Source organism: Lissotriton vulgaris, chromosome 2_2 (genome assembly GCF_964263255.1).
Source record: "Lissotriton vulgaris chromosome 2_2, aLisVul1.2, whole genome shotgun sequence".
Classification (NCBI taxonomy): domain Eukaryota; kingdom Metazoa; phylum Chordata; class Amphibia; order Caudata; family Salamandridae; genus Lissotriton; species Lissotriton vulgaris.
This window is the reverse complement of record NC_141688.1, coordinates 52,773,618-52,798,529: the sequence shown is the minus strand read 5'-3', so window position 1 is coordinate 52,798,529 and position 24,912 is coordinate 52,773,618. Positions and strand designations below refer to the sequence as shown.

Below are 24,912 nucleotides of genomic sequence, written 5' to 3'. Positions count from 1 at the left end.
CGATACAAAAGGTGTGGTGATGGACAGAGCATCTGAACCAATCAAACACTCACACCCAGTCAACAGATCTGGGTTTAATCCATCAACGTTCTTTAGCCCACTCTGCCACCCCAGTTCAGACATGGCCATATACAAATCAGTCTGACCCTGTGCCCCATGGGAACAGTCCAGCCCGAACTGCCAAGCCATGCCTTCCCTGGACCGAATTCAAGCATCCTAGGATTGGTTTCTGGCATTACAGCCGTCTTCAGCCAGGCTTGCTTGAATCCAGTGGCAAAGTGAGCAAGGGACTCACGTCTGAGCATACCATGCCAACTTATGGCGGCCAAAGTGGTACAAAAGAGGTGGTGATGGACGCAGCATCTGAACCAATCAAACACTCACACCCAGTCAAAAGATCTGGGTTTAATCCATCACCGTTCTTTAGCCCACTCTGCCACCCCAGTTCAGACATGGCCACATGCAAATCAGTCTGACCCTGTGCCTCATGGGAACAGTCCAGCCCGAACTGCCAAGCCATGCCTTCCCTGGACCGGAAACAAGCTTCCTAGGATCGGTTTCTGGCATTACAGCCGTCTTCAGCCAGGCTTGCTTGAATCCAGTGGCAAAATGAGCAAATGACTCACGTCTGAGCATACCCTGCTAACTTATGGCGGCAAAAGCGGTACAAAAGGGGTGGTGATGGACGGAGCATCTGAAGCAATAAAACACTCACACCCAGTCAACAGATCTGGGTTTAATCCATCACCGTTCTTTATCCCACTCTGCCACCCCAGTTCAGATGTGAGTCCCTTGCTCACTTTGCCACTGGATTCAAGCAAGCCTGGCTGAAGACGGCTGTAATGCCAGAAACCGGTCCTAGGAAGCTTGTTTCCGGTCCAGGGAAGGCATGGCTTGGCAGTTCGGGTTGGACTGTTCCCATGAGGCACAGGGTTAGACTGATTTGCATATGGCCATGTCTGAACTGGGGTGGCAGAGTGGGCTAAAGAACGGTGATGGATTAAACCCAGATCTGTTGACTGGGTGTGAGTGTGTGATTGGTTCAGATGCTCCGTTCATCACCACCCCCTTTTGTACCGCTTTTTTCGCCATAAGTTGGCAGGGTATACTCAGACGTGAGTTCCTTGCTCACTTTGCCACTGGATTCAAGCAAGCCTGGCTGAAGACGGCTGTAATGCCAGAAACCGGTCCTAGGAAGCTTGGTTCCGGTCCAGGGAAGGCATGGCTTGGCAGTTCGGGCTGGACTGTTCCCATGAGGCACAGGATGAGACTGGTTTGCATATGGCCATGTCTGAACTAGGGTGGCAGAGTGGGCTAAAGAACGGTGATGGATTAAACCCAGATCTGTTGACTGGGTGCGAATGTTTGATTGGTTCAGATGCTCTCTTCCATCACCACCCCCTTTTGTACCGCTTTAAAATAATGTAAAGCAAACCTATTTTAGTTTCTGCTAAGGAATAAAACACTGCTCCCATTGTGTGGTACAAAGTTTTCACTCTCCACCAGTCTGAAGGGGGGAGAACATGTCCCAATTGTTGTGGGCCGGCAGTTCAAGAATCCAACGCCAATACATGTAAAGAGAAAGCACTGTGCGCCACGCTGATCTGCATAACCAAATTAAAGCGGGTGGCCTCAAAATATTCATGCAAGGATGAGGTAAGGGGTGGGGCGATAATGACCCCAGCACTGCAGCATGTCTGGAGCCCTCGTGGACTCACGGACTGTTACTAAAAACAAGATTAGGTAAAACATGTGAAATGTAAGCAGGAACAACATGGTCACCTTAACGCAGTGGAAGCTAGCCATATTACAATGAATGATTACAGACTGGTGGTGGGCACCCCACAGGGAGATACACCGTCCGCTGCAGCCCATTTTGTTTTTGCTACCGTTTTTGATTGTTTACATCCCTTTTCTCCTTTTGGAGGGGTGGGGGGATAAGCAGAGAACCCTGTGTCCCCAAGTGTCATGTTCCTATTTTTTTTTTTATTTCAAATCTTTTTTATTGAAGAATAAGGATAAAAATAAAGACAATACAATAAATCTTTAAAGGTACAAATGAGCAAATTCTTGGTATCATGACACTTACAATAATCAAAAAGCAAATCAAGGGAAGAAGATAAGAAAAGGGAGAGAGGGAAAGAGAGGGAGAGGAGAGAAAAGATAGAGGAGAAGAGAAAAAAGAGGTGAGAAGAGAGAGGACAGGCGTATCCATAGGGCAATAGTAGTTGGTTTACCCAGACTTGGCACACTGTGTGTGTAGCAGAGAATATACAGTAAGTATACAAAAACAAAAGCAAACACCTCAAATTCCACCTAGATTCTGTCTAGTAAGGCCGAGTGTTGAGATGCATATCATGGTGGTTCAAAGTGGGAGGATGACGCATCCAGGGATGTCCAGAGTTTTTTGTTCGAAGGCTTCCAAGTGGCTGACTGTAGTGCAGGATTATCTGCCCCTCTTAGAAATTGAAAGCCATTCCAGCCACATTTTGAAGTTGACTTCATCAAAATTTTTCCATTTGTAAAGAATGACCTTGCACGCCAATGTCAGCATAATATCAAGCAATTGTCTGTCATGAATGTCCGGCAATTGTGTTTCCAGAGGACCTAAAATGACATATATGAATTCCTGGACAGGCGTGATTCCAAGTACCTGTTGAATGTATGTAAATATTTTACTCCAAAATGATCGCAATAGGGAACAATGAAAAAACATGTGTGCCAAGTCACCAGGAGCTTCTTGGCAGTTCCAACAGGTAGGCGTATCCCTCAGTTTACATTTAAACAATCTCTGGGGGGTCCAGAACACTCTATTTAACAGCATATATTTCGTTTGACATAGGATCGGGGATATCTTGTTTGTCAGTGCAGTGTTGTGTATCACCTCCCAGTCTAATGCAATGCCTGTGGAATTAGGTTCGGATTCCCACTTACTTTCGGTCAGCCTATGTGGTTTCTTGGGTAGGGGGAGGAGCAATTTATATATTCTTGATACAAAATGGTCAGCATGGTATAGTATTCGTAGCCGGGTCACAAGCCAGGGTAAGTCTGTATTGAGGGGGCATTTGGAGATAGCGGCCTTCAGTTTTAGGAACTGGTAAAATTCTATGGGTGGTAAGCTAAACTTTTCTTGCAATGTCGAAAAGGGCAGGGGTCTGCCATTATCATAGAGGTCATTTACTATGTGTATACCTTTTCCAGCCCACATTTCCCAGTAAAGGGTTTTCCCTTCTATCCGGATCTTAGGGTTATGCCATAGTGAGAGTAGGGTGGATCTCTTAATCACCAGAGCAGTCTTATGGTACTGGTCAAGTCGGAGAAGTGCTCTTCTGGTATTTAGAAGGTATATGGGCCAGATCCATGGTGAGGAGAGACGAGAGGGGTGCATCTGCCATTAGCGACCGCTCAATAGTTAGCCATACTGGAGTGTAGGATGTATCTTCAACCAGCCAAAGGGCCCCTTGCTTACAGAGGAAAGCCGTTTGGTAGTTCCTAAACGAGGGCAGGCCCAGGCCGCCTTTATCTTTTGCTAGTTGCAGCTTTTTAAGTGATATCCTGGCTTTTTTCCCTCGCCATAGGAACTCTCCGAACAGCTTGTCTACCTTCTTAATAAATTCGTCTGAGAAAGTCATGGGGAGCATGCTAGCCAGGTAGTTAACTAGAGGCGTGCACATCATTTTTAGAGTCTCAACCCTACCCCACCAGGACAAAAATTTTGGTGACCAGCTGTCTAGCAAAGTGGATATCTTTTTAGGTCTCGCCTTTACCATTCCGAAGGAATGGGAAATGGGGAGAATTCAAGTCGGCTATTTTCTCTTCAAACCAAAGGGCTTTCAGCCCCGCGGTTTTCATGCAGTGCCCGTGAACCACGTGATAACATGCACGCGCATTCAGGGCCAGCCAGCCCAGCACATCAAAGGGCTTCTCCTCCCCTAATTATTCATGGCCGGCTGCAGGCCGGCCGTACTTTCAGTTTCCCGACCGGCTTCTCCTCACCTAATTAGGGGAGGAGAAGCCCTTGGATGTGCTTCACACCAACGTGCCTCAGTCATTCCTCTTGTTTGTATTTGCTTCCAGACTCCGATCTGCTCATGTGCACAAGACGCTTTACACATTACACTCATCTGCCTGAAGTGGGAGTTTTAAACAAGCAAAGCTGGTCCTTCTGTACTTGCAGTTTCACTTCTAATGTGTGTTGTTATTTATCATGATTTTTAGCTGAGGTGTATCACGCTCGTTCATGAGTTTGATCTCTTCATACTGTGAAATGTTTTCTAAGTTGTTTTTGATTGTCTTACCGCTGGAGGTCTCCCTGTGCTACATTTAGCCTCTGACACATGCAACGCCACGCAGCCACGCAACGCCACGCAGCCACGCAACGCCACTCAACCATGCAACGCCACTCAACCATGCATCGCCACTCAACCATGCAACGCCACTCAACCATGCAACGCCACTCAACCATGCAACTCCACACACACATGCAACGCCACCCAACATGCAACGCCACTCAACCACGCAACGCCACTCAACCATGCAACGCCACTCACACATGCAACGCCACTCACACACACATGCAACGCCACTCAACATGCAACGCCACTCAACCACGCAACGCCACTCAACCACGCAACGCCACTCAACTACACCACGCAACTACGCAACGCCACGCAACTACGCAACATCACGCAACGCTCACACATGCAACGCCACTCACACATGCAACGCCACTCACACATGCAACGCCACTCAACCACGCAACGCCACTCAACTACGCACACATGCAACGCCACTCACACATGCAACGCCACTCAACCACGCAACGCCACGCAACTACGCATCGCCACGCAACTACGCAACGCCACGCAACTACGCAACGCCACTCAACTACGCAACGCCACTCAACTACGCAACGCCACTCAACTACGCAACGCCACTCAACGCCACGCAACTACGCAACGCCACTCAACATGCAACGCCACTCAACCACGCAACGCCACTCAACCACGCAACGCCACTCAACCACGCAACGCCACTCAACTACGCCACGCAACTACGCAACGCCACGCAACTACGCAACGCCACGCAACTACGCAACGCCACTCAACTACGCAACGCCACTCAACTACGCAACGCCACTAAACTACGCAACGCCACTCAACTACGCAACGCCACTCAACGCCACGCAACTACGCAACGCCACGCAACTACGCAACGCCATGCAACTACGCAACGCCACGCAACTACGCAACGCCACTCAACTACGCAACGCCACTCAACTACGCAACGCCACGCAACTACGCAACGCCACGCAACGCCACTCAACTACGCAACGCCACTCAACTACGCAACGCCACTCACCTACGCAACGCCACTCACCTACGCAACGCCACTCATCTACGCAACGCCACTCATCTACGCAACGCCACACATCTACGCAACGCCACTCAACTACGCAACGCCACTCAACTACGCAACGCCACTCAACTACGCAACGCCACTCAACTACGCAACGCCACTCAACGCCACACAACTACGTAACGCCACGCAACTACGCAACGCCACGCAACTACGCAACGCCACGCAACTACGCAACGCCACTCAACTACGCAACGCCACTCAACTACGCAACGCCACGCAACTACGCAACGCCACGCAACTACGCAACGCCACTCAACTACGCAACGCCACTCAACTACGCAACGCCACGCAACTACGCAACGCCACGCAACTACGCAACGCCACGCAACTACGCAACGCCACTCAACTCAACTACGCAACGCCACTCAACTACGCAACGCCACTCACCTACGCAACGCCACTCATCTACGCAACGCCACTCATCTACGCAACGCCACACATCTACGCAACGCCACTCAACTACGCAACGCCACTCAACTACGCAACGCCACTCAACTACGCAACGCCACTCAACTACGCAACGCCACTCAACTACGCAACGCCACTCAACTACGCAACGCCACTCTACGCCACGCAACTACGCAACGCCACGCAACTACGCAACGCCACGCAACTACGCAACGCCACGCAACTACGCAACGCCACTCAACTACGCAACGCCACTCAACTACGCAACGCCACTCAACTACGCAACGCCACGCAACTACGCAACGCCACGCAACGCCACTCAACTACGCAACGCCACTCACCTACGCAACGCCACTCATCTACGCAACGCCACTCATCTACGCAACGCCACTCAACTACGCAACGCCACTCAACTACGCAACGCCACTCAACTACGCAACGCCACTCAACGCCACGCAACTACGCAACGCAACGCCACGCAACTACGCAACGCCACGCAACTACGCAACACCACTCAACTACGCAACGCCACTCAACTACGCAACGCCACTCAACTACGCAACGCCACGCAACTACGCCACTCAACTACGCAACGCCACTCAACTACGCAACGCCACTCATCTACGCAACGCCACTCATCTACGCAACGCCACTCATCTACCCAACGCCACTCATCTACCCAACGCCACTCAACTACGCAACGCCACTCAACTACGCAACGCCACTCAACTACGCAACGCCACTCAACTACGCAACGCCACTCTACGCAACGCCACTCTACGCAACGCCACTCTACGCAACGCCACTCTACGCAACGCCACTCTACGCAACGCCACTCTACGCAACGCCACTCACACACGCAACGCCACTCACATGCAACGCCACTCAACCACGCAACGCCACTCAACTACGCAACGCCACTCAACTACGCACACATGCAACGCCACTCAACTACGCAACGCCACTCAACTACGCACACATGCAACGCCACTCACACATGCAACGCCACTCACACATGCAACGCCACTCACACATGCAACGCCACTCACACATGCAACGCCACTCACACATGCAACGCCACTCAACTACGCAACGCCACTCACCCACGCAACGCCACTCAACTACGCAACGCCACTCACCTAAGCAACGCCACTCAACTGCGCAACGCCACTCAACTACGCAATGCCACTCTACTACGCAACGCCACGCAACTACGCAACGCCACGCAACTACGCAACGCTACGCAACTACGCAACGCCACGCAACTACGCAACGCCACGCAACTACGCAACGCCACTCAACTACGCAACGCCACGCAACTACGCAACGCCACTCAACTACGCAACGCCACTCATCTACGCAACGCCACTCATCTACGCAACGCCACTCATCTACGCAACGCCACTCATCTAGGCAACGCCACTCATCTACGCAACGCCACTCATCTACGCAACGCCACTCATCTACGCAACGCCACTCAACTACGCAACGCCACTCAACTTCGCAACGCCACTCAACTTCGCAACGCCACTCAACTTCGCAACGCCACTCAACTACGCAACGCCACTCAACTACGCAACGCCACTCAACTACGCAACGCCACTCAACTACACAACGCCACTCAACTACGCAACGCCACTCAACTACGCAACGCCACTCTACGCAACGCCACTCTACGCAACGCCACTCATCTACGCAACGCCACTCATCTACGCAACGCCACTCAACTACGCAACGCCACGCAACTACGCAACGCCACGCAACTACGCAACGCCACGCAACTACGCAACGCCACGCAACTACGCAACGCCACTCACACACGCAACGCCACTCACACACGCAACGCCACTCACACACGCAACGCCACTCACACACGCAACGCCACTCACACACGCAACGCCACTCACACACGCAACGCCACTCACACACGCAACGCCACTCACGCACGCAACGCCACTCACACACACAACGCCACTCACACACACAACGCCACTCACACACACAACGCCACTCACACACGAAAAACCACTCACGTTGCCAATAGGTCTCGCAGTACGACAGTTGGAGCCATTACAATTGCAAATAACAATGCCTTTCACTTTGGTTATCATTTTAAATACATAAAGGGCTTTGTCATTTACAAAACCAATAGCTCCAACTTTCCTACTGCGAGACCTATTGGCAACGCCAGTGCTTGTTTAATGTTGAGTTTTCATTTAACTTCAGAGTCGTAATCAAGTCCTTCTCAAAGTCTAGGCCCAAATATTTGAAAGCTTTCGGTTGCCAGGTAAGGCCAGATGCTCCCAGAATTCCTTTATCCCCGATGTTGTTTAGTAACTTCACCTCTGTTTTATCCTTGTTTAATTTATATCCTGAGACTCTAGAGAACCCCTCAATTGTGTCCATCAAGGCCGGGATAGCCTCGTCAGCTTTTTCCGTCAAGATCAGGACATCGTCGGCGTATGCAGTCAATTTTACAGTGCAATCACCAAATGGAACCCCAGCAATGGCTTCATTGTGTCTGATATGCCACAAAAAGGGTTCTATTGCCAATAAGAACAGAGAAGGCGATAGTGGGCAGCCTTGTCTCGTCCCTTGTTTTAGGCAGAAAGAGGAAGAGAAGGAGCCGCCCGCTCTGACCTTAGCAGTAGGGCCGGCATACAAAGCCATTACGAGTTTAGTAAACGTCTCTCCTAGGTTGAAGTTGCGTAAAACTGCCTCAAGGTAGGACCAATCTACCTTGTCAAAGGCTTTTTGCGCATCTAGTGTGACTGCCACCGTGGGGGTTGTCAAAAGCTTCGCTTTTTCTAGAGCATGGGCCAGTACTCTGGTGTTATCACTAGATAGTCTATGTTTTAAGAAACCCGCTTGAGACGGATGTACTAGGGTAGGGAGGACTTTTTGCAGACGGGCTGACAAGATCATGGCTAGTAATTTACAATCAAGGTTAATCAGGGAAATCGGCCTGTAGTTCTTTGGAAGTGACGGGTCTTTGCCGTCCTTAGGCAGGACTGCAATAGTCGCCTCTGCCAACGTGCCTTTGACTTCTCCTGACTCCGTAAATTCGTGAAAGAGGTTTAGAAGAGGATCAACCAAGTCCGTTGCAAAACTTTTATAAAATTTGGCCGTGAAGCCGTCCGGACCTGGTGCCTTCCCACATTTTAACCCCCTGATCGCTTTTTCCACCTCATTTGCCAAGATCGGCCCATTCAGACTGAGTTGCTCCTCAGGCTTTAACTTTGGTAGTACACATTCTTGTAGATATTCCTGAATTTTGTCCTCCACAACCAACTCGTTTTTAGCGTATAGGTCCTCATAGAAGTCTTTAAAGACCTCGGTTATCTTTTGGGGGTCCGAATGAGCGACTCCCGCCGAGTCCCTGATAACATTATTAGCATTCTTTTGTACTTTAAATTTTAAATATGCTGCCAGACTCTTACCGGCTTTATTAGATTCACATAGCTTAAACCTTCGCTTCCTATCCAGCCACACTCCCGCCCTTTCGCTCACTAGTTTGTTATATTCGTATTTTCTGTGGGTCATGATATTGAACGTTTCCTGGTCCCTTGTCATTTGGTGTTTGTTCTCTAAATTAGCTATCTCAGCTTCCAACCCTTCTAACTTCGCATTACAATCCCTATTCATTGCTGAACGGATTTTGATGCACACCCCCTTATTGTACATTTCAAGGCCTCCCATCGCACTAGTTCTGAAGTGTCCCCTCTCACATTAGTCTCCAAATAAGATCTAATAGCCTCCAAAATGTTAGTCCTATTCTGTTCTTTGTGCAGGATTTCTTCATTGAGTCTCCAGGACGTTTGTTTAGGGGACGGTTTAATGTTACTGATGGATAAAGATATACATGAATGGTCCGACATTACCCTTGGCTCAATTGAAGTATCCTCTATCCTTGCTACGCCATTTTGTGTAATGAAAATGTAGTCAATACGGGAGAACGAGTCGTGGGGGGGAGAGTAGAATGTGTAGTCTCTATCAGTGGGGTTTTGTATTCTCCATGCATCAATTAAATGGAATTGTTGGCATAGTTTGATGAAGGCATTATGTGACTTGTTTGGCTTGAATGTACACTTAGAGTCCCTATCTAAGGCCGGGTCAAACGGAAGATTAAAGTCACCCCCAATTATGTGTATCGCCGTATCAGGTACCGTTGCAATCTGCTTGACTAAATCCTGCCAGAATTCTAAATCATTAGTGTTAGGTGCGTAAACATTAGTGACAAAAAATTCCGTGTTATCCCTAGTAAGTTTCACCGTAACCCAGCGACCTTTTTCATCCGATGAGGATGACAGTAGCTCTACCTTGGACTTCTTTGACATTAATACCAGAACCCCATTCTTTTTACCGAGTGCACTAGATCCTACAACCTCTGTATAAAACTTGTTGCGCAGAGTGTAGAATTGTTTAGCATCCAACTTGGTTTCTTGCAGCAGAACAATGTCCCCCTTTTGTCTCCGCAAATAATCTAATATCTTTTGTTTTTTAACGGGCTGATTCAGACCCTTAACATTCATGGATAAGATTTTCAATTGATCAAGAGAGGTTGTACCAAGTGGAGTGGACAATGTTCTATGTGACATTTACAACGGTGTATGTGTCATGGTTGTACCAAGAGAGCCAAGGGAAAACATAGTACTCGGCGCATCATGTAAAGGACATATTGTTCTGCTACTGAAGATGAAATACAGTCGAGAACCACAATCAAATACTTGGGTGCCCAAGGATATAGCGCGCCTGGTCTGAGTATAGATATACAAACACATCATATGCATGATACAACTTGTCCAATCAAGAGCAAAGAGATAGATCAGAAAGGAAAGAAGTGGTACGGAGAGGAGAGGAAAAAGAAAGAAGAAGAATGAAGGAGAAAGAAGGAAAAATAATCCAAACCATAGAACACAGCACCCATCCCCCCCAATCCCACGCAACCCCCCACCTCACCCACCCCAATTGTGATACAGAAGCATGGCGACGTGAGGAAAACCGCAGTAACCCCCCCGCCTAAACTTAGTCATGTATAGACATTGGAACAACAATACATAACGAAAAATGCATATAAAAGGCTATGCAAGCAGTGGAACGGTGGAATGATGCAGCAAAACCGACATGTGATCAACAGCGCACATTCACTATACATTCCTGGTAAATCAGAATAATTTCTGAGTGCTCACTAAACTATGATTATCGAACAGAAATTTGAGAATACAACATCATGGCCCATTGGAAGGTATTATAGCGTCATATCCCACATCAAAGGCACGAAATGGCTACTAAAATATAAGTCGTCGCATCAGCGGTGAATAACCTAAGCAAAGAACAGTAGAACTTCAATAATCAGTAATCAAAGAGTCACAGTATTGCCAGAACGAATCCGGTCTACTCCGAGTAACCTGACAGTGTACCAAAGTCTGGAGTTAGACAACACGTTACAATTTATATATCACCGGCCATCGTCTCATTGGAGCCAACAAGGCGAGCCAGCTTTAGTCAAGAGGGTCAGATCAATAGCAGCTGGACCACGCCAGCTTGAACCAGAAAGGCAAAGTAAAGAGACTTCCAGGACATCATAGAGCTTCTAGTGTTGGGAGGTTTCCGTAAACTTCAGACCTATCCTGTAGGAACCCAGCAATAGATAAGCGCATCAGGCTTTTAATAACAACAGAGCACAGAAAACTTTATGATAAGACCTAACGTGGTCACTTGTATCCTGAAGCAGAAGCCGAGGCCGATAGACCATCCGGGTTATTAGTTTCCATGTCGCGCTCCATGTCTCGTTCTTCCACGTCCTCAAGCATGCGTTTGAGCTTCATTGGGTCCGTAAAGTAGTGAGACGATCCTCGTATCGTCACCCGGTATTTTGCTGGGCCCACAAAGCCAAATTGGTACCCCTTCACTGACAGATGTGGACGAAGGGCGAGGAAGGCCTTCCTTGTTTCGACGGTCTCCTTACTGTAGTCTTGAGAGATGTAGACCTTGGTGTCCTTCCACAGGATATGATTGTGTTTTCTCACGAAGGCTAAGATTTGCTCCACATGTTGGTAGCGTAAGGGTTTACATACGATGGGTCTTGGTCCTCTCTGTGTTTTAGTGATTCTCCCTGGCACTCTATGCGCTCTGTCAAATTCCAGAGGACTTGCAAAAGTCATGTTTGTGGCTTTAGTGAACCGGGATTCCAAGAACTTGATGCATGAACCTTCCGATTCTTCTGATCCTTCCGGAATTCCAAAGATGCGTAGGTTCCCCCTCCTGTTCCTGTCCTCCAACTCGGCTAGTCGTCTGGTTGTCTGGTCAGAGGAGATGTGGAGGTGTTTCAAGGCCGTTGAGGTTTTAACCTCTATGTCTTCCAGGCGACTGATCCGGGATTCTGTTTCTGTTAGGCGCGCATTAGTGTCTCAGATATCTTGACGGATTGCCACCACTTCCTCCTTAGTGACCTTGGCTAAGTCCTTCACCTCGTCTAGCCTATTTTATATCATATCCAGTGCATCCGGAGTAACTTTCTTTGGCTTGTTTGGTGACCCCGGGTTCGAGTGGTCCGATTTAAGTCTCTTAAGGGTTCCCTGATCTTTGGTATCCATTGTAACCTGCTCTGGGATGCTTAGGTGTTTAGGCAGCAACTTGAGAGCTCTCTTCCGACACTCACGCAGCGCAAAGCAGACAGCACCAGCCTAAATAGGAGATTAGACAGCCAGCACCCAGATCACTGACATTAATAGCATTACGCAGAAGGCATCTGAGGAGCAGAGCGACCCATTTGTTCATTTATCATGTGCACATGGTGTTAGATGAGACTGGAACATTAGGGAGCCCCCTGTGGGTTGATGTCAAGCAATTCAGGTGTTCACTTCAGCAGACTTGGGTTTCCATGCGCAGGACATCAGACAGCATGATCAACACGTGCATCGGAATCATTAGAGAGTGCTTTGTGGGTTAATGGTTTTATAGGTTAATGATATGCATTCCAGGCACACAGCACAGCAATTATCACCTCTCTCTGAAAGTCCTGAATGTGCAACTAAATCCTTTCCCACATGTCTAATTGGCCACCAGCAATGCTTGCCTGGTGTCAAAAACGGTCTATTTGGGTGAAGTTAATGTGGGAAGAGACCTTGCTTCGGTGCTCAGGCATTACCGAGTGGCGGCCGCCATCTTGGTAAAGGTCAGTGAAGTCTCTGTATGGCCGATCCCACTGCACTCATTCGATCGGCAAAAGTCGGCTGTCTGCCCCCGTGCGCTAATGTCCGTGAACGCGCTCACCTATTGCAGCTTTCCCTGCGCTGCCGGGTTTTCCGCTGTGTCTCTGTGAGAGCTTACATCGCGCTCCGCTGTCCGTCCCTCAGCCGCGCTGCCGCCATTAATGTCCGAAGCCTCAGTCGGTGCCGCTCTTGAACCGCTGCAGCCCCGGGCACGGAAATCAGCTCATCACGGTCAGGGAGTGATCCGATGCACAAATCCTCGATCACATCCCCGCTGCTGGCATGGAAAAGCGTTCCAATTTTAGATAAAGACGCTCGTGGCGGGAGGAGAGACGCTTCAAACCGCCATCTTCCTCGGCGTCCAAGCCACGCCCCCGTCATGTTCCTATTTTTTAACCGCTTGCATATGCGGCAAAGTGAAATCCTGCGGTGCGGCGCGGAGCAGACACGGAAATCACTGGGGTTCCAGGGGCACTTCCGGAGGCATCGGCAGACAAGGTTACACCGGGGAAATAAATACTTGTGGCGGGCTACACCGCGGAGCAAAACATGTATTTGCGCCGGTCAATGACCCAGGACATATAAACCATGATGTAAAAGGGTGAAGGATAAACTAGAAAGGGGTTTGGGGACAAGGTTGATGGGAAGACAGCGCAATCTTAAAATGCGAGAGCTGAGTGTGCTGCAAAAGACAGAGACCAAAACACAGAACACGCACACAATAATAAAAACAAGCATTTACAATGCAACGGTTTCGTCTTTGGAAAATTTAGAGATATTGGCAATGTAAATGACAATGCCATTTATTTATCTGTTTTCAAAACCAACACATAAATACAAATTTTGTCATTTACAATGCCAATAGCTCAAACTTTTCCAAAGGCGAAACCGTTGCATTGCAAATGCTTGTTTTATTAGTCAGATTTACCACCCAGAAATGTGGGACCCAATCACAAGAGGTCAGGGATTGACTTATCTTGCCCCTTCACTCCACTTTTGTGCAACCCAAACTTCTCTCAGGGCACTTGAAAAGCACCTTTGAGAGATGGCCGAAAGGAGGGTGAAGAATGCTTAGAACCTTATTTCAGGAGTTCAAGATTAAATTGTTAATTCAAAGCAACAAAAAAAAAACGAATATTAGATGTTGATTGTATACGCACTACTGTCAGCTGAGACTTTGGCAATTACATCAAGAGAACAAGGCTGCGGCAACAAAATCCCTTAGTGTATGGGATAAACTTTGTTACCTACACAAGACCCAAAGGTCTAATTTCAAATAGGTGTGCAGTTCTTGGGGATGTGGGCCAAAATGGGCATATATGAGAAAGTGGGAAGTATTTTAAAATCCCACATATCTATGTATCAATGCAAAAGCTTTGTGATGATATTCCCTATAGTATAAGAGTGCGCAGAAAAGGGAAGCAATGTAGAAACGTAATGATATGGCAAGTTACTTCACTGAAATTGAAACAAATATATGGGAAAACAGGAGGGAAGTGTTGGAGGGAATGTGGGCAGAAAGGGGTGAACTGCACATGCAGAAGACTTGTCTGAGATTAAAATTATTTTGAAAGGATGTTTTGAGTCCTCCTCATGATGCAAGAGTGGACTACTAATTCAGGGACACCCCTGGCAATGGAAAATCGTTTTGTGAGCTAGAAGATATAGAAGGTAAGTATAATAGCACATGACCCCTTCTAGCAGACTACTTGATGAGTAGGGGTTTGATGTACAGTTCTCTAGATGCGTTGAAGTCATCGCAACTGTCTAGCCCAATGAGTTGGCCCATACAGTGTTGGAAAAATAATAAGTGAAACGTGATGTGGTGGATGTTATAAACAAGAAGTAAACTTGACAATGTTTTAGCTTCTTAACTCTCTCTAAGAGTGGGACAGCGGGAGATGGGGAGCTGGGGGTTATGGGAGGGAGTGGATGGACAACATGTGCCTAAAAATATGTACACAAAAAAAAAATGACACTTTGCGGAAATGTGTTTGAGACATTATATATATATTGTGATCAAGGGCATCCGCCCGAAACGCGTCAGTCCGCTGCGCTGCTGATTTTGTTTGAATAAACCATCTTTTTACCTCAACTTTGGAATTCGTTTGGTCTTTCGTCTTGGTCGCCAGCTCTCTGGAAGTTCTACGTAGATATATATATATATAACAATCCATGACCTTTGACCTGCTTAGTTACACAACAAAAGGAAACTTAACCCTTCCGCAATCTAACATTCTTACTGGTGCTGCTAATCGAATTTCAGCACTTTCTGGCTTTTAGATTTGGTACTGGTCTTCTCCAACTCCCTTCACCACCACCCATAATTACCATCTGCCTATGGAACAAATGTCAGGGATCCTTCCCTCCACTGTTAACTGACCCTCGAAAACTTCTTAAAAACAAACCACTTCATCAAAATGTTTCAATTTAATACTCATCCTTACTTGCCTCTTTGCTCTGTTTCACACCACAAACGCTCAGTTTATGTTTACATAACAGAAGTACTATAAATAAATAAGTTATGCAGGTTCTAGAAACAACTCTAAACATCCCTATTCCACAGAGCCTTTCAGTTGCCCTGTTGCCTCCGCAGGGCTCCACTCCACCGATATGTCTCAACAGTTCTTGCTTATTCTGCCATCTAAGTGTATAATGCATATTTGCAATGCCCAGTGGCAGCATATATCGCTCTTGAATTCAAATAATCAAAACTCTAGAAACATGGAGATACCAGGACACAAATATATGCCACTTGGCAGACTAACAAAGGGAGATGTAGAACCCAACTAATCGGGCCTGTTGTGTGGACACCGCCGCCTCCTCACAAAGCCCTCTAAATTGTGTTGTACTTCCAAGATGGCAGGGACGCCCTAGCTAGACTTCAAAACAGTAGCATGCCTTAAATTAACAAGTGCCGTAGGTGAGCATGGTGTTCATTGTACCCGTATAGCATTAATGATAAGTTGTATTAGATATTATTATACATACATTTAGATAGTGCTTCATACCCCTGACAAGGCACCAAAAAGCTATGATGGACAGGTAGCAATTTACTACATAGGCTCTGCGTGGTTTGAAAGAGACGGGTTTGTGCCGAGGCCTATGTATGAGGTGTTCACTGCCAATATGTTGCTGCGTCTGAGCATGTGGTGGAGCAAAATCGAGTTTGTGGCATCTTCAGCTTGTAAAGCATCATTGTGTTTAGTTGGAGGGTTGTGGGAATCCAAGTGGGGCCTATGTAGAAACTTTTTTGGTGCACTGCATGGTTGGCAGTGGGTGCTTCTGAGTGATATTTCGCTCTGGTTCTCGGGTGCTCGATCCATGCCCACCGTGTGATGCAGAATGGTTCTGTACCTTGACCCTGGTTAGTGCAAGCCTTTTTTCCCTGGGTGCCATGTGCAGTAAAATCCTGCCTTCCCAAAATCTTAAATCCCTTGAAGCTGATTGCAATCCAGTGAGTACCTTCAGATTCATTGATAAAGGCAAATCTAAGCACCTTTACTACATACAGCTTATAAACATAAATCTCCTTTGGTCCATATATCGCGAATCATTGTCTGGTTTGGGTAAATTCGGGAGGACAGGTAGAGTTTATGTCTACTGCACACCATGCTTTTGATAACTATCAGTAGAGGATGCCATGCCACCTCTCATTCTTCAGGGCGAATCACTTCAGCGAGGTTAAACTATCCCCAAGGGGAGAGGGCAACACGCGCATTGATCACACCTAGCAAGACATTTAACAAATACCAAGGTCTGACTGACAACTTTTGCATCTCGATATCGACTTCCTCCACCTGCTAAGCACTCCAGCGAGTAAAGTTGTTGCAATGGTGCCAGTCACTGCGTCAAGCTTGTAATGTACTCCAAAACTTTGAAATTAAATCAATCGAAGGCGTTAGGTGAGAGAGTGAAAAACAACTTAACAGGTCTGTTCAGTCGCAAACAATTGCAGATGGTCAGAAAGACTGCCTATCAATGAGTATTATCCATCTGCAGTAGTTCCTACGACAATAACATAAATATCGAATTTGAACAGAAACCCACCCCAGTCATGATGCAAACAAAGATTTCAAGCAGTTTGATTCTCACAATGCAAACAGTGTAGGATTTGACATCTAATGTTGTAGTAAATGAAAAAATGTAAACGTAGATAGACGACATATGCCTTATAATGCTAATATACCAGTTGGAGTAACCCAACCCCCAATAATTTACATTATAAAATATTGACTGCAACAGGGATCATGGGCCTTGAAAGAAAGATAACAATTCGAATATTTATGTGAACGTAAGGACAGATCGTATTGATTGATATATTTCAAGGACCCATTCATCGCTAAAAGTTACTTCACTATATCCATCCAGGGCGTACCATTCTCAAGACAAAATGGGTGCATTCGAAACCCCACTGTACACCATCGCCTTCTGTATCAGAGGCTGCGTTTCCATTCCGCCCTTACTGTTGTCTCCTCATCCGGGCCTTGGTTCTGTGCGGAGTAATGCACGCACAGAACGCAACCATGCCAAGGCAGTACACGACAACGGAGACATGAAAGGCCATGCGTGACGAGGCATGTGCGAATAAACTTGACCTGCACCAAAACGTGTATCCACTTACAAGCCCCACACATGTTATCGGCGTTTTGCATTTGCCATCTTTCTTCTCACATTCCAGGCGCTCGTGTTTCCTGAGGGCCTAGAATTCTACATCCAACCCCTTTTCAAGCTGCCTCGCATGCATAAGGGCAGGAAGTGTGGTACGTTTCTGCTCCCCAGATACAACGACAACCCACATTTTTGTGGAACTTAACAACCGAGTGTGAGAAATGAAGTATCGCTTTGAATGCAATGAAATCTGAAAGGTACCAACACAGGCACAGCAGCACCACTCCCTAATCAGAGAGGATGGCTCGAAAACGCCCTCTCTGAGGCATCGCGCACACAGGGATGTGTGCAAAAAAAACCATGCACGTATCCCTTACTTTACGACCCTGCACTGCCCGGGCATGGACACACACGTACTGTGTGCCCTCAGTCGAGGACTGTGCCAGCCGCGCCCCCTCCCCTCCCGCAAGGCAGCATTGTGAAAGAAACACATAAATCTCCAGTCCTCAAGTGTGACGTTCAAGCATTTTTACTACCATGGTTTACAATTCAGAGAAGGGCTAGGGGGCTGAGGAGTGGACGGCAGGGCTGAGGAATGGACTAGTGCACGAAGCATGTTGGCTCCGGGGCCAGGCGGAGCGGGAGGGGGCCGCCCGCTGTCACTTACCCAGCAGCAGCAGCTTCAGCTCCCGGCAGGCGTCCCGCTTGTCCCTGCGGAGCTGCCGTTCGATCTCGTCGTTGATCCGCCGGGCTTCCTTCGCCTCCTCGCTCAGGCAGCACGCCATGATGGACTCCAGAGTCATTTTTCCTCCCGACAGCCCACCCAGCAGCAGCCACTACCTCCCCTACCACCACCACCCAAAAAAAACAGCGAGAAGCCCCCCCCCCCGCTTTGCAGACGCTGGCCGGCGCCCTAGGGCCACAGCAGCGAGCACAGAAGCCCCCCGTGTAACGCGGGGATCATCCAACACCGAGGGGGGCACGAAACACCCAGCAAATCGGTCCTGCTGCTGCTGCCTCTCTCTGTCAGTCGCCTGGTCCAACTCCTCCTCCTCTCTAAATCATGCAGCAAACAACATGGAAACATCCACGGGAGCACAGCAGAGAGACGAGCACGGCTCCCCTCCAACCCACCTTTTTTTTTTCCTTTCTATTTTTTTTCTCGCTACACCCCCCCTCTTGTCAGGAGTCACTAACATGAGCTTCCTTTCAGAAACAAGTCAGGTCCCGGGCCGGCAGCCAATCACAGCGCGGCCCGGGGAATGACGTCACAGGGGTTTCCCTCCGGCAGATTCGGGGGCGTGTTTTTCGCCCTCTCCCCTTCCCATTGGCTGGAAGGTAAAATTCCAGCCAATGGGAAGAGGAGAGGGCGGGACTTAAAAAAAGACACAGAAACGCCCCCGAATCGCGTTTTCACGGGGAAAGCGTGATTGACAGCCACTCTCTTCCAATGGCTAGCCTCCATTTATGGAGCTAGCCAATGGAAGAAGGGGCGGATTCAAGTCCCCCATACTGTAAACAAAAGCTTTCGCCTGGGCGGAGCACTGCTTCGCAGTGCTCCGGCCAGGTCGAAACCTAAAAAAAAGAGTGCTTACTGACATATTGGAGACCGTGGAACACGCACACAATAAGAAAACAAGCTGTCAGCATTTTTTTGTTAAGGGAGGAATAGAAGTAAAATAAAAAAAGCACCACGAGTGCCTGTGTACATGGTGCCACGGATGGGAGGAAGAGGGCGGGTAAAGCATAACGAGGACCGTACCCCGAACCTCGGACTTCACCCGGTGTGATGGTAATCTTTCCACCTCTGTGCGTGTGAGCACCGGGGGCAGCGAAAAGCAAGGGGCGCTTCCAGCAACTCCACGATGTAAGCCCATGAACAATAAACTGCGCAACTCTGGGGAGTTTGCTTTTGGATGGAGGAAGGAAAGGGAGGAGCTGGTAGGATTTCCAATGAAGAGCCAGCATTTCCTGTAAACAGAGCTAGCAGCACCCCCTCCTACGTCACGCTAAACAACGATGGCGTCGACCTGTCCAGATGGGCTGTCCTAAAATTGGACAAGGTGGTAACAAAAAAACCTGATTTCCAATTATACGCCAGCGTTTAACATAAACGATGACGCAAGCCAACTGAAAACAAGGGGGTGGCTTAAAGTCCCCTTCTGAAACGGTATTGATTCCAAGAAGCCCTTGCAGAGCGAGCAGCGCATGTGTGCTGCAACGTCAGGTGAGACCTAAAAAATTACTACACTATTACAGCTCATGCAGCCCAACAGGATAGCGCCTAGAAGAAGATGAGTTTGCAGCATTGCACTATAAATTGTTACTTCCTTAATGTGAACAGAACTATAAGAACTGCTTCCATTTCTTAGTTCTTAAGTGGAAATGGTAACAAAAAAGAAACGTCTCTTTCATAGTCAGGCAAAGTAATATCTGGATTATTTTCAATCATATTTGTCTGACTGGGTCACTGAAAGGCACTGCTTACAATAAACCCATACAGAAACAGAAAGATGAGGGGGCATATAATTATAGTGAGGTGAGGGGACTTCTATCTCTAAATGTAAAAACAGTGGTCCCCCATCTAACTCTGAAAGGTACTTTTTTAATAAAGGGAAACATAGATTAGTGTTTGTCAAAATTTGTTAGAAAACTGATGGCATTTGTATCACTCTCTAACTCAATATGTTAACTCTAAGTTTGTATGCCACTAATTCTCCTTTACAAGAGTGTGTCGCCACAAACATAAGAGGAAGTATTACATAGGGAAACTTGTGTCTATTGCAAACACTCAAACAGAACTGTCCTCTGAACGTCCTTCAAACAAACTAGTTCACTACAATCCTTCATAATAAATCCTCCTGAAGTTCAATAATACTTACCTGATGCACTTTAGATTCCAAATCACGTATTACTATCCACTACTTACCTCTCTCTACATCCTTTTTTTTAAAAACTCTTCCTCTATTATGCCATCCCTCCACTTTGCATCCTCTTTTTATCTTATTAACTTTTCTCTCGCATGTTCTTTCCTCTTTCCTACTGCCGGGAACTCAAATCCCTTGTAACACTTCAGATTTTTATGAGTATACCTTCAATGTGCAACTGAGGACTGATGCATCTGCAACCAAATCACAGATTAGCTGATTTTTGGTGTCTGGTGGGGGATAACCACAATGAGGTGTTTTTGTGATCTACCGCCCGCTGTCTGTACAGGTTGAGTCTTGAGTAGAGTTATTTCTTTGATCACTTATACTGCACTGGCTAACAGGATCTATACTGGGGAGCAATCCAGAATTTGTAGTGTTTTTTAATGTTCTTGGACAAGAGTTCTGCATAACTGTAAATGGTGTCGGATACGCATGATTTTACAACTGCAAGAGCTGGTGTCTTCACGTAAGTTCAAGGTAGGAGGAGCGAGGAGGGGGCAATCCAATGTAAAAGGCATATATGGTGGAAGAATGCTCCTAGTGATTAGTTGGACTTGAGGGAGGAAGTTCAGTTCGGAAATAGTTAACACTATGTTAGTAATATCTGTACTGGTTGAGGTGGGGCTCCGGATACGTTAAAGAGCCAGGTCTTGAGGTCCTTCCTGAACGTGTGCAGGGACAGGGAGCATCTGATGTTCGCGGGGAGTTCGTTTCAGGTCTTGGCTGCGATGTAGGAGAAGGATTTCCCGCCTGTTCTGCTTCTGGGGATGCGGGGTACCTCCACCCGGGTGAGGTCGGCGGAGCGAAGGTTCCTCTTGAGTGCGTGGAAAGATAATCTCTTGTTGAGGTATTTGAGATGTATGCAAGCGTCATGGGATCCGTAGTACACCTTAGCACAATAACTGCATTGACGGTATTTAAGCACGGTTGGCAATGGTGCATACATTCTTGTATCCAAGAATCAGGCATACCAAGACTTAGTTCTGATTCAGAGACATTTCATGTACTTTAAGGTGTAGTTAAGGGTTTGCAGTGTACAAGTGAAGGGCTATGTCGTTTGATTTTATGATTGCTTGGAGGATAGGCTGGCCACATGGGACGAACAGGGTCAGGAATAAATCCTTTGCTTGAAGCACTCTGCATGTGATGGTGAAGATTTCACAGAAGAAGGTGAAGTCTCTGATCAGGTGGGTTAAGTTAATGGGGAATGACGTGAACCCCAGAAAGTGGGGCATCGGCATATGTTCCTATGCCGATGACACACAGCTGATGGTGACAATGGATGAACGGTCGGAAACAACTAAGAAAAAACTACACAGCTGCCTCTCCGAAATGGCAGAATGGATGCGCAACCACTGCCTAAAACTAAATGCCGGAAAATCGGAGATACTACTGTTCGGAGGAGCCAAACTCTCATGGAACGACACGTGGTGGCCACCGTCACTGGGATCAGCCCCCATCCCGAAACAGTACGCCAGAAACCTTGGTATCATGATGGACGACGCCCTGTCCATGAAGGACCACATACGCATACTCTGGGGCAAATGCTTCGCAATTCTCAAACTCCTGGCCAAAATTTTCTCTTGGATACCTCTGGATTGTCGACGCACAATCACCCAGGCCCTCCTGGTCAGCCGCCTGGATTACGGCAATGCCCTGTTCGAAGGGATGAACGAGCAACTGTTCTCCCGCCTACAGGTCCTACAAAACCAGGCGGCTAAACTGGTCTGTAACAAAGGCAAGCGAGATTCGGCATCCGCATGCCTTAAAAAACTTCACTGGCTACCAATGCGTCAAAGGGCCACCTTCAAACTACTCTGCCACGCGGACAGAGCCCTTCACAAAACAGGCCCTACCATCCTTCAAGGGAAAATTGAATTCTATATCCCCAACAGGAATCTAAGATCCAACAACTCAGCCCTGGCGAAATCCAAGCGCATTTACAAGGCAAGGACAGGCGGACGCGCCTTCTCATACTTGGCGGCTAAAAGATGGAATGAGTTACCTGTGGACCTCAGACACACCACAAACTACCTTCAATTCCGTCAAAAATTAAAAACTCACCTCTTTCCCAAAAACTAACTCCCCAGCACAGTCTCAGCAGTCTCCTTTTCTTACAGCGCCGTGATATCCCATTGGATGAGTGTCGCGCTCTACAAATACCAGAAATAATAATAATAATAACCAACTAAGAGTCTTTCAAAGAATCCAAGGATGTTTGCCTATGCACTTGTGTAGTATCTCGTGGGTACAAATTGCGCAGGCAGCAGAGAGGCAGCACAGCGTGATCTTCGGTAAAATGCCTTTCTCTCAATAAAATTCAGAAGGGTGGATACCGTTCCACTTTGGGGCTGGACTAGATATCATCAATTGCACTTCTAAGGAAGAGAAGAGGCTTTGAATCGACTGACTCGGAGATATTTGGAAACGTGTTAGGCCACAAATAGGTTGAAAATGGTTATTATGTCACGGGTTGCAATGGATTTCTTGAGGATAACGATGTTGAGGGAATATTCCACTCACTGGGATAAAAAGATGCACTGATGAGGGAGATGATGAGAAGCGCCGACGTTGGCATGTTCAAGACCATCAATCTTGTAAGTGTGAGAAACTGCCAAGGTTTAACGGCGAACATGATCTAAGTCATATGCTTATTTTAATAGGAAGCAACTATCAATTTTGCATAAGGCCATGTGATCATGTGCTGGTCATGAAGCATGTCCCTCTCGCTGATGGAAGCCTTTGGTATTGACTGTTTTTTCGCAAGCTTCTACACCCCTGCCATTTTTCCATTGTATTTTACAGCATAACACTGCATGTAATACAACTAGATAGATGACTTTTATACACCTTTCACCTCATTCTAGCTTTGGAGATAACATTAACTCACATATTTACTTGATAATTTGGTGAGAATTAACTAGGTTTCGAGTGTTTAGGATCAGTCAACAGAACAAGGAAACATACAACACGGGGGGTACAGGAAGCAGCAAACAGATCAAAAAGTAAACTCATAATTTAAGAGGATGTAATGAGGAAGAGGCATGTAAAATAACTTGGTGAAAATTAATATATTACATTGAGTGCTGATATTACTGGTTAGAATATAGATATTGGTTATATAGAATCTACAGCATAGCTACAAAAATATAAATAGGAATGTTGGCGAAGAGTAAAAGGCATGGCCGTTTTATGACTATAGACTATATCATACAACGACCATGCCTTTTACTCTTCGCCCATATAGAGAGGAGGTATACGAGAGTGTACAGTTATATTTTTAAATCCTAAATCAATCATTCAGACCCACTGGAAAGAAATGCATATCAATAATGAGGTTGAAGGGTGATAACAAAAAAGCTAACACAGAGAGTGAGGTTTAGATTAGGAGAGGAGAGGAGAAACGTTTGGAGAAGAGTAGAGATAGAAAAGGGAGGCAGAGTTGAGCCTCTATGCCTCTTGAGTCGGGCGCGAATGGCTTTATAGTTGAGCAGCCGTATTTACAGATATTTGCAATTCTAAGCCCTTTACCTCACCCCACCCCTGTTATCCCCTTGTGTTATGACAGGTAATATTCGGTAAAACGCCAGATATTACTAACCTTTTGATCACACCGTATCCCTGCTTGGAATAATATATCCTAAGCACTACTATATATTGAATCCTAGTGTATCACACTACAGATACAGGGCCCTACTAACGGTAGATTGTGTGTTATACAAGTACCAATAACACAACACTATTAACAACATGATACCAGGAGCATGCATCAGACTGTATGAGAATAAAAGTTACTTGTACAGGGAGGGTTCAACTGGGAAGAGGGCTCCGGATCATACAGCACAGCTCCAGTCCCTAGTGTGTACGTTATTCGTTTTCTCTGGCGCCATCTCTACCTCCCCCCTGTGTTTTCTGAGTCTGCGGTCACTGTTGTCACCTGTGCTTCCTGGTTACTTGTTGTGGTTCCTGTCTACCGGTTTCTAACAGGAAGCAAAGCACAAGGATCAGCAGATAGAGTGGCTCCGTTCTGCATACATTCAGCAAACCTGCCTTTGCCCCCTAGCGGCCGGAGGAGTAACGAACAATGGCGCTCAGGAACGTTCAAGGCTATAGTTCTATTGGCATTTATTTTGGTGTTCCTAAAGCAGAGCCGTTCTCACTTCTCCTTTTCGCCCCCTGCTAAATCAGTGCTGGAATTCGGGGACTCAAACTGAATCATTATCGGAATCCAAGGACTCACCAAGTCTTTCTTTTAAGGTCTAATTATTTTCGGTGATTTGAACCGTAAAACAATACAGTAACAAGTTTTCAAACAAATACACAAATGA

At 47.1% G+C, this 24,912-nt stretch overlaps 1 protein-coding gene across 2 annotated transcripts in view; it reads right to left on the bottom strand.

The window, feature by feature from the left end:
• STOML1 (stomatin like 1) overlaps positions 1 to 24,569 on the bottom strand; it is a 116,353-nt gene extending 91,784 nt beyond the window's left edge. The window contains exon 1 of one of the 2 annotated variants that reach the window (XM_086959269.1): positions 24,380 to 24,569. The gene's annotated coding sequence lies outside the window, so the exon portion shown is untranslated. The remainder of the gene's footprint in view (positions 1 to 24,379) is intronic. The other variant, XM_086959270.1, reaches the window with a different exon arrangement.
• Between the last annotated feature and the right edge of the window lie 343 nt (positions 24,570 to 24,912).